The following is a 10,657-nucleotide window of genomic DNA, read 5'->3' as shown; positions in this document are numbered from 1 at the left end:
ACCTGAAGTGGGGCTCTCTGCCCTATCGAGAGATAGGGAACAACTATGTAAAGAGCCTTTGAAAAAAGACTACATAAAGGGGCCTGTGAAGAGGCAGGAAGCCCAGGGAGGAGAGTCAAACTAAACTAAATTTAACTAACAGCAGGAGTCCAGGGCCAGGTAATAAAAATGTTCCATGTGAAAAAAGACTGAGGCTGGTTTTGTTTCCAAAGGAGAGTAATATAAGCAGGGATACTGGAGAGCCATGACATACAAAATAACAAACAGTAAAGAAAAGATAAAATAGGCATGCCTGTTTATCCTTTCTCACTGCAATACAGGAAGATAAAAATAAAGCAATTGAAAGACAGCTAATTTCGATTGATTAAAGGAAATTCATTTTTAAACTATACTTAACTAAGATGTGGAACTCGTTGCCACAAGATATTGTTGAGCTAAAAAGCATAGCAAGATTCAAAAGACAGATTGGATATTTATTTGGATTATAAGAACTTCCTCAGTTATATTAGATAGGATTAACGTAAGGCTTTAAATTAGAGCTATAAATCCTGATATTTCAGGGCATAAATCAACCACTGACTGAGTTAGGAAGAAACATCGCTTGCTGGCATGGTCTTCCACAATAGTCCGTTATGGGGTTTTGTGTATCTTCCTCAGACACATTTGATGCTGGCCACTGCCAGAAAGGACAGTGGGTTAGATGGACAACCGGACTGGTCTGATCCAGTATGGAAATTCCTAACAGAGGGAACTGAAGATTGAGTTGCTACTTTTAATTGGGATGCTAGATCCTTGCTGTTATGTTAACATAGTGCTTTTTTCCCCCCTAGTTTAGTCATACTCAGGATTGATTCTGGTGCCTGAAATTATTCCAGATCACAAGCCTTTGTCACACAGTGATCTTCAGAATTTTTTTTTTCCTGCATCATACAACACTCTCCTGGAATGCTTATAAACCCATTTCTTTAAGTTTTAACAAACAGAAATCTTTCCTTGCCTTTACTCTGCTTTGCAAGTGCCGTCCCTTATTTGACTGTGTTGCTTTTGTGTAAATACTGTTTTCTGAATTCACAAATCACTATACGTGATAAGCAATTCTTTTAGTATTATAGACACTGCATAATACTATATATTTGCTGTGTCTAGGTCATGAAACTCTTGTATGAACTAGTTCTGTTACATGAACGCAACTGACTGAAGAACAGGTTTTTGCTACTTACAATTCAGTGATAACCACTGTTAATGTTATATGCATTAGCTGCATGCGAAAACTGGCCCTGGTTTGGATAAACTAAATAGTATACATAGCAGTGAATTGAAATTTAGCGGTGAATTCCAAAGAGATTCTTTATTAACGATTCATGAGCTCATCATGACCTGAGGAAGAGCTCTGTGAAGCTCAAACGCTTGTCCTTCCACTCACAGAAGTTACTCCACTAAAAGATATTACCTCACCTACCTTGTCTCAATCTGGAAAATGGCATGTTTTAAAACCAACTATCTGAAGCTCAGTGAAATGTTTTGTAGGTTTAAAAACTGTTTCTGCTTTTCTAATTTAAGTATCTTGACTGAGTCAGAGAGCCTTTGTAAATTGATCGCAGAGGTCCGATTTCCCTTGAGTAATCCATGCCTTCACAGTTTAATAACACAAGTTTTACACAGTTCTGAAAACAAAGGAAGTATCATTACTGCTAGTGAGCTTATTCCATATAATGAAATGAGTCCTGATGCCCCCACTATCAATCTCTGATAAAATGAATAGTACAATTAACACAGCCGGAAACAAAATTGTCTGTACTTTCCAAATGCATCTGTAAATGTTTTAGGATCACTGGGTTACAGGTGTAGATCTTATTTTGACAGCATAAATAGCTGGAAATACAGAGCAGGACCATGAAAATTAAACAGGCTTATGTGAACTCTGGAAACTGGCCCTTATATTTGAAATGTAGACCTAGAATTAGGCCTTGTTGCTAAGATCATCATTTTTATTTCAATGCTTAAATAAGGACAGGTCTAAAAATATTCAATTTTATGCTAAATTGCCATTGTAATGTTTTCTTGCAAGGGGATTTTAACTTGCTCTAACCCTACAGAGAGCCTTGAAATACCAGGGAACCACTATGAAATCTTTCTGAAAGCCTGTGTCCCTGAGAATTCTCCTACAATATATGTTTAGGGGTCTTATGCAGTGCCGCAGTGTGTATTCCTATACTGATGCTATAGATCATTTACAAAGGTACCAGTTTCATCTTACGCATTGGCTATTTCGCAGCCTGTCCATTTTCAGGGAGAAATATTAGGTGCTTCCACAACTAATGAACAGAATTATTCCCTGGTATTAAAATATATTTGACAGAGGTGTAATTAGTTAGAATCTTAAACTGCTGATTTCTTGCTTTGAGTGCAGAATATATACCCACAAACAGCAGATGTGCTATTACACAAAATCTAATATTACTACTTACGACGTCCTTATCACCTTTTATTTGAGAATATCATAGGCTCAGATCCGCAAAAGGACTTAGGTGTTCCAAGGCTCAGCAGTGTGGCACCTAGAACATCAGAGGAACAACATGGTGATCTGCAAAGCCTGAGTTAGGAATTTAGGCTCCCTCGACAACGAATGGGGAGAGATCGGCGTCTTGGATCCACAAAAGCAAGCATGCTAGGTGGGGAGTCATCTAAGATAGCCAGTGAGAAATGTTGATGATAAAGGTGTGTCCTAAGATCCTCCCCCCTGTGGAGATAGGTGCCTTAGTCTGGGTTGCAGGCAGGAGCCTTGCTTTGCTAGAAATCCACAAACCGGGGGGGGGGGGGAGGGCGGGAAATAGGTGTTCTTCTTCCTAACTCACGTGTGGGACCTGATCTGAGGCTGCATAATTCCATGTGGCAGAGAAGGAGGAGCTCCCTTATAACTTTTAGTTAGTGATTAGGGCATTCACATGGTATGTGGGAAACCCCAGGTGAAGTCCCCCTTCTACCTGATGTGGAAAAGGGATGTGAACAGGGATTGCCACCTCTCAGGTGGGTGTTCTAACCGCTGGGATATTGTGATGGGGGAGCAGAGTGGATCTTCCTTAATCTCACCTATTGACATTGTTACAATTTAATTAGGCCAGAGAAAGAAGGAGACTCACTCTATAGTCCAGTGGCTAGGGTATTCATCCGAGAGCTGGTAGATCCTTCTACAAATCCCTTCTCCTCATCATGCAGGGTGTGAACTTGAACTGTAGTCTCCTACATCCTGGGTGAATACCCTAACTCTGGGCTAAGGGAGGGTCTCCTTTCCCCTCTCAGTGTTTTGTGTGGAGTGAGGCAGCTTCTGAGCACGCCTGCCAAGTCAGGCCCTGAATGTGAGGTAGATGGAGGAGTACCTCTCCTCCCCTGGTTTGTGCATCACCCTAATGCAGAGGTGGGCAAACTATGGCCTGTGGGCCACATCCAGCCCGCAGGACCCTCCTGCCCGGCCCCTGAGCTCGTGGCCACGGAGGCTAGCCCCTGGCCCCTCCCCCGCAGCCTCAGCACACCACGCTGCCGGCGCAACACTCTGGGCGGCGGGCAGCACAGTTGCGGAGCCGCGGCCTGACCCGGTGCTCTGGGCAGCACGGCTGTAGTGCCGCCAGCCACCAGTGCTCCAGGAAGTGCAGTGAGGGGTCAAGGGCGGGTTGGATAGAGGGCAGGGGAGTTCGGGGGTGTGGATAGGGGTTGGGGTGGTCAGAGGGCAGGGAACAGGGGGGTTGGATGGGGCAGGGGTCCCGGCAGGCAGTCAGGAATGGGGGGGGGTTGGATGGGGCGGCAGGGGGCAGTCAGGGATGGGAGATCTGGGGGTGGTCAGGGGACAGGGAGCAGGGGGTGGTGGATGGGGCAGGAGTTCTGGGGGAGCCATCAGGGGGTGAGAAGCGTGGGTGGGGGTCAGATAGAAGGCGGGGGCCGGGCCACGCCTGTCTGTTTGGAGAGACACGGCCTCCCCAAACTGGCCCTCCGTACAATTTTGGAAACCTGATGTGAACCTCAGGCCAAAAAGTTTGCCCGCCCCTGCTCTAGGGCTTAGGTGGGATATGGGAGGTGTCTGGACACGTAGAGGGAGGTAGCAGAGCGCATGCCCAGAGGCAAAAACCTAAGTGCCTGAGGAATTTTTACGCTGAAAACATAGGTGCTGAGTGAGTTTAGGCACCTAGAGGGTTCGGCAGAAGACACGCAGAAGTTTTGTGGATTGCAATGGTGCCTTAAAAAATGGAATTTAAGTGCTTAAACCTGGGGGTTAGCTGCACAAGTATCTTTGTGGCTCCAGGCCATAGTGGTTTAAAACATTAATTTAATGAAGACTTTCAGCTTTTCTATGAGGTAGGTGAGTATTACAGTATCTTTTCAAAGATGGAGAAGCTGAAGCCCAGAGGGATTAAGTGACTAGGCCAAAGCCAAACAAGTCAGTGGCAGGGCCAAAACTAGAACTGAGGAGGCCTAATTTCCCGCTTCCCTTGTGGTGTGGCAGCACAAAGGGGGCATAAACAGCCCTATTGGAATGTGCCCATTGCAGGAGGGGGTTCAGTCATAGAATCATAGAATATCAGAGTTGGAAGGGACCTCAGGAGGTCATCTAGTCCAACCCCCTGCTCAAAGCAGGACCAAGCCCCAACTAAATCATCCCAGCCAGGGCTTTGTCAAGCCTGACCTTAAAAACCTCAAAGGAAGGCGATTCTACCACCTCCCCAGGTAACACATTCCAGTGCTTCACCACTCTCCTAGTGAAAAAGTTTTTCCTAATATCCAACCTAAACCTCCCCCACTGAAACTTGAGACCATTACTCCTTGTTCTGTCATGTGATACCACTGAGAACAGTCTAGATCCATCCTCTTTGGAACCCCCTTTCAGTAGTTGAAAGCAGCTATCAAATCCCTCCTCATTCTTCTCTTCTGCAAACTAAACAATCCCAGTTCTCTCAGCCTCTCCTCATAAGTCATGTGTTCCAGTCCCCTAATCATTTTTGTTGCCCTCCGCTGGACGCTTTCCAATTTTTCCACATCCTTGTAGTGTGGGGCCCAAAACTGGACACAGTACTCCAGATGAGGCTTCACCAATGTCGAATAGAGGGGAATGATCATGTCCCTCGATCTGCTGGTAATCCCCCTACCTATACAGCCCAAAATGCCGTTAGCCTTCTTGGCAACAAGGGCACACTGTTGACTCATATCCAGCTTCTCGTCCACTGTAACCCGTAGATCCTTTTCTGCAGAACTGCTGCCGAGCCATTCGGTCCCTAGTCTGTAGCGGTGCATTGGATTCTTCTCTCCTAAGTGCAGGACTGTGCACTTGTCTTTGTTGAACCTCATCAGATTTCTTTTGGCCCAATCCTCTAATTTGTCTAGGTCCCTCTGTATCCTATCCCTACCCTCCAGCGTATCTACCACTCCTCCCAGTTTAGTGTCATCTGCAAACTTGCTGAGAGTGCAGTCCACGCCGTGCTCCAGATCATTAATGAAGATATTGAACAAACCGGCCCCAGGACCGACCCTTGGGGCACTCCACTTGATACCGGCTGCCAACTAGACATGGAGCCATTGATCACTACCTGATGATCTAGCCAGCTTTCTACCCTCCTTATAGTCCATTCTTCAGCCCATACTTCTTTAACTTGCTGGCAAGAATACTATGGGAGACCACATCAAAAACTTTGCTGAAGTCAAGGAACAACACGTCCACTGCTTTCCCCTCATCCGCAGAGCCAGTTATCTCGTCATAGAAGGCAATTAGATTAGTCAGGCATGACTTGCCCTTGGTGCATTTTCAGGGTATTTACATGAAAAACAGCTCACATTGAACTTCTTCTGGGAGTGGCATGTTTCTGTGTCTTCCTCCAGGAAAGAGCTCTTCACAGCATTTGCCCTTTTCGGTGGGGGAGGGGTACTGGTGACACAAACGTTGCTGAGCGAGGCACTTCATTGACAGCTGGTTGATTAGAAAAGCAATCGCGAGTTCAGACAGATGAGATATTTGGGTGACATCAGTTGTCTCCATTATGCCCTTCAAGATCAGTCAGCCTGAAGCAGTGCCCCAGGTGTGCAGACGCTGCACAGCAGCCACATTGTGCCACAAATATTAAATAAATAAATAAAAAAGCAGCATACGCATGTCATCTGCAGTTTTGGCTCTTTGGTTTGTTGCCTTGATGCATGGGGTTAAAGCAGAGGACAGGGATGAGCTGGACTCTGGATTTCAGCCATCTGAGGTAGGCCATCGTGAACAGAATTCAAGAGAGGGAAATGAAATCATCCCCGAGGGTATGGAACAGATTTAGCTTCATGTTTATTCATGAAGAAGAACCAGCTGTCCCAAGACAGACATTTTAATTTCTGAAAAATCTGCTAGAAAATATGTCAGCTTGTGCAAAAGGTTGTGCGGGTTTTATTTAGTTATTTAAAATATGCAGCCTATGCTCTGGGAAAAGTACCTATTCTTCTGAAGCATGGAATATCAGGTGCTGCTAGCCAACAGCTGTCTGAGACCCTTCTGGACATGCAAATATTTTGGAATTATTTTCTAAAAAACAAACACAACCTCGCCCCCCCCTCCCACCCACTAGAATAATTAGGGCATGGCTTTGTTTCATGAGAAGCCTCAATAAAGGGCATCAGTGTCTCTTAACTGGAGGGGAGGGGAAAAGAGCAGCCTTTAAAAAGGGACAGAGTTATTTTACATGGCAGTTAAATGATTGTACACTGCGCTATGTCCACGGTATTCCTGCTCCTTCCCTGAAAATGGCAGCAGCCATTTCAATAGCTCATTTCTGTCACTCAGAACATGCACTTCTTCTTCAATGCTTAGCCAGTCGGCCAGAGCAACTGTTCGCTATTTGGTCCATTCCTGTGCGGCCACAGGGGCTTGATGGTGCCAAGAGTCCAACATCAGAACAGATTTGATGCACCCGTGTAATAGAGGGGTCTGTCTCAGGGCCATCTCCAGCTCTCGGTTGACGGAATTTTATCCCGGCTGTTACAAGTCATCCGGAGAATGGCGTTCGCTGGCACATTTTGCGGCATTCTGGTGACATGTCCAAAAAGCATAATATGCCATCTGTGGACTATGTGTCCCGCAGTCTGTAAACCAGAGTGACCGTAAACCTCTCAGTTATGAATGAAGTGTTCCACTTTATGCCCAATATACAATGTTGGCAGTTTGTGTGGAAAGCCTCCAGCTTTGCCCAGTCCAAGTGGCATAATGTCTGTGTTTTGTATGGCAGTAAGGTGAGTATACAGCTCAAATAGATCTGAACTTGGCTGTCTTGCCGAGATTATGTTGATTCCATGTTCGTTGTAAATGACCCATGTCAGATGCAGCTATTCACTGGTTCATCTTTTTAGCCCTGCTGGCTGTCAAATGAAAAAAAAAAACCAGTCAACATGACAGTAGCGTCACCTGTAGTATCCCACCCCCCCACGCTCTCTCTCTCTCTCTCTCGCTCTCTCTCTCACAGATATATCTAAGCAGGTTTTCAGGGCCATTTAAAATAGCTCCCATTAAAAGTAACACCTCCTAAGGATGATGTCAGACGTTCCTGGTCACCCAGGCTCTGAGTGCTGCAACTCTCAGAAAGCCCTGATATGCTGCCCTTTAAGGAGAGGAAGTGTTTGTAAGGCGGTTCGGGCACAAGCATATTCGGTGGAACTTTCAGCATTTACAGAGAAACAGTTCTGGGCTTAGGTCAGGCGATCAGTCCCCACATCTCATACAGACTTCCTGGGTGATTTTCAGCAAATCCAGTTAACCCCCAGCTGTCTTGATTTTATACTCTGTATAAAGGGTTAACTACACTCTGCCTGTCTAAAGTCCTCCTGCAGTGTCAACTGGATAAAGTCTTTGTTCCGGTTTAAAACTGTTCTGCTGTGTTCTGTTAATCAGTAGCTACAGAAGGATAGAAATGTAGCGCTGGAAGGGCCCTCAGTGGTCATCCCCTCTGGCCCCCTTGCTGAGGCAGGATTACATCCCAGAGGGGGTTGCAATTGATGTTGATAAAGTGGTTCTCTTGTAGGGCGTGAAGCACTTTGGGATCCTACTAGATGAAAGCTGTTGTAAAGCATTATCACTGTTCATGAAAGTATATGGTTGTAATGGACTGAGTTGTTCTCTAGAAGTCACTGATGTAGAGGGACATCACAGGAAACACTATTCCTGGATTTCACTCGATAATTATTTATGGTCACGCAAACTAAGATTTTGCTAAAAAGAACAAAACCTCATTGAGGCCCATGGCTGAATTTTTTCCCCATGAACAACAGGTTAAGTTCCTTATAGGGGATATTACCCTCAGGCAGTAGGTGACGGTCACAGATGGAGACAGAAAAGCAGGCTTCATGGATGAGTCCAGTCCTATGTGTTTGTATATTTGTCTAGTTCAACTGATGGACTTGCATTCTGCTATAGTTCAGATCTGAAAAACGACAGTGTCGCATGGGCAGTGACCACAATCATTTGTTTTGGAAGCTGGTTTACGCCACCAGATTACATGCCTATTCCTTAACAATGGGTTCCTATGTGAGATCTTCCCACCTTTCACTGCTGCTTTATTAAAGAAATGAAACGAACTGTGTTTCAGGTTTTCTCCTCCACTGTTTTGGTTGTGTCCTTCTGTATTATGTTTGGTCCCCTTGGCAGGTGGCAAGCTGGAAGGAAATTGAGAGTTAAGTCTGCCACAGCATCAACTGCAGCACATATGCTCATCCATAGGGAAGCCTCACACTGCAATTCTGCCTTCACTGCAAATTTCCTTTCCTTGTCAGTTTTTATCAAAATGTTAAACTTTAAACACAGTGGTTGAGTTGTGTGGCTAACTCCTCCCATTGCCTTTGTAGCCCTCCCTGCAGTGTGTTCATTTTCTTAGGCTTCTGTAATGCTAGTGTAACGCCTACTACCATTGGTCCATTGCAACACCATAATGGCATCCCTGGTGGACCTTTGCACTGAAATCATTTCCCCCATCAGAACACACAGTGGAATAGGACAGAAATGAAATCCCTGGATATCTTAATTTCATAGTGGGCTTGACCCTACTCTCATTGAAGTTGATGGGAGCTTTGTCATTAACTTCAATGTGAGCAGAATCAGGCCCCATGTTATTACTAAGGGACAATATTCCAAACTGAAGGCAACGTTAGCAAAGGAAAAATATGTCTGCTTTTTGTTTATGCTATAGATGGCTAAAGAAGGCCTCAGTGTTTTTTCATTTTTATGCATCCGATGAAGTGAGCTGTAGCTCATGAAAGCTTATGCTCAAATAAATTGGTTAGTCTCTAAGGTGCCACTAGTACTCCTTTTCTTAAGGCCAAAAAAAGTGATTCCCCCCTCCCCGCCCCATCCTTAATAATCAGTTGTATTGAATAATAGAGCTGGGAAGTGATTTTTATGCACACTATTTAAAAAGCTGTGTGGATTGTTGTTTTTATTAATACCTCTTAACTCAAATGACCAACACCCCATTACAAGAAAAGAAGCCCTTATTAAAGGTATAAACACTCAATCCTTCAAGCAGAATTGTCAAAGCGCAATCTATATCTCTGGGTTCCTCAACACATTTGCAAGACCCAGATACTGTCAGATTGGACCATTCTGATCTTGTTAGGCAGTTTCTCCCACTTTATTTGTCATTTCAAAATGATGTTACATTTAATTTATAGTGAGTTAAAACAATAAAAAGCTGCTTTTGTTTAAGAGTAGAATACAATCCCATTAATGTTGTGTCTGAGAAAAAAGCACCCCTAAATATCTTGAGGAGACAAAAATATTAAGCCATAGGCATCTTATTCAATAAAAAACAATTCAGAGATGTTAACATCAGAAGCAGTTTCCTAATTTCCAGAATGAGCATCTCTGTGTTAAGCCAGGATGTCAGAAAAGCCTTCTATCGTCATAATCAAAGAACCTGGACTGCTTTTAATCTGAGTAAGCGTAACTTCACAAGAAAAACATCAGTGGCAGAAAAGACTAAAATGATAGTCTCAGCCCTAGACAAAAGAAACTCCTTTTATCACCTTGAGTAGCATTAGCAATGTTTAGCGGTATAATGAAATTAAATATTTTTTGGATAATGTCCATCACTCATTACTGGTTGTATGGGATGTGAATGTTAAAATATACTAGCAACAGAACCCTATAAAGACATTTTTTGGGTAACCTAAAATTTCTCAGCTGAAAGGGAAGCCTCAAATTCTTTTGAAGCATTTAAGGGTATGTTTACACTATGAAATTAGGTTGAATTTATAGAAGTCGGTTTTTTTAGAAATCATTTTTATATAGTCGATTGTGTGTGTCCCCACACAAAGTGCTCTAAATGCATTAACTCAGCGGAGTGCTTCCACAGGACCGAGGCTAGCGTCGACTTCTGGAGCGTTGCACTGTGGGTAGCTATCCCACAGTTCCCGCAGTCTCCGTCGCCCACTGGAATTCTGGGTTGAGATCCCAATGCCTAATGGGGCAAAAATATTGTCGTGGGTGGTTCTGGGTACATATTGTCAGGCCTTCCCTCTTTCCGTGAAAGCAACGGCAGACAATCGTTTTGCACCGTTTTTCCTGGGTTACCTGTGCAGACGCCATACCACGGCAAGCATGGAGCCCACTCAGCTCACTGTCACTGTACGTCTCCTGAGTGCTGGCAGATGTGGT

This window comes from Lepidochelys kempii, chromosome 1, assembly GCF_965140265.1.
Source record: "Lepidochelys kempii isolate rLepKem1 chromosome 1, rLepKem1.hap2, whole genome shotgun sequence".
NCBI classification, from domain to species: domain Eukaryota; kingdom Metazoa; phylum Chordata; order Testudines; family Cheloniidae; genus Lepidochelys; species Lepidochelys kempii.
Note: the sequence above shows the minus strand (reverse complement) of the source record.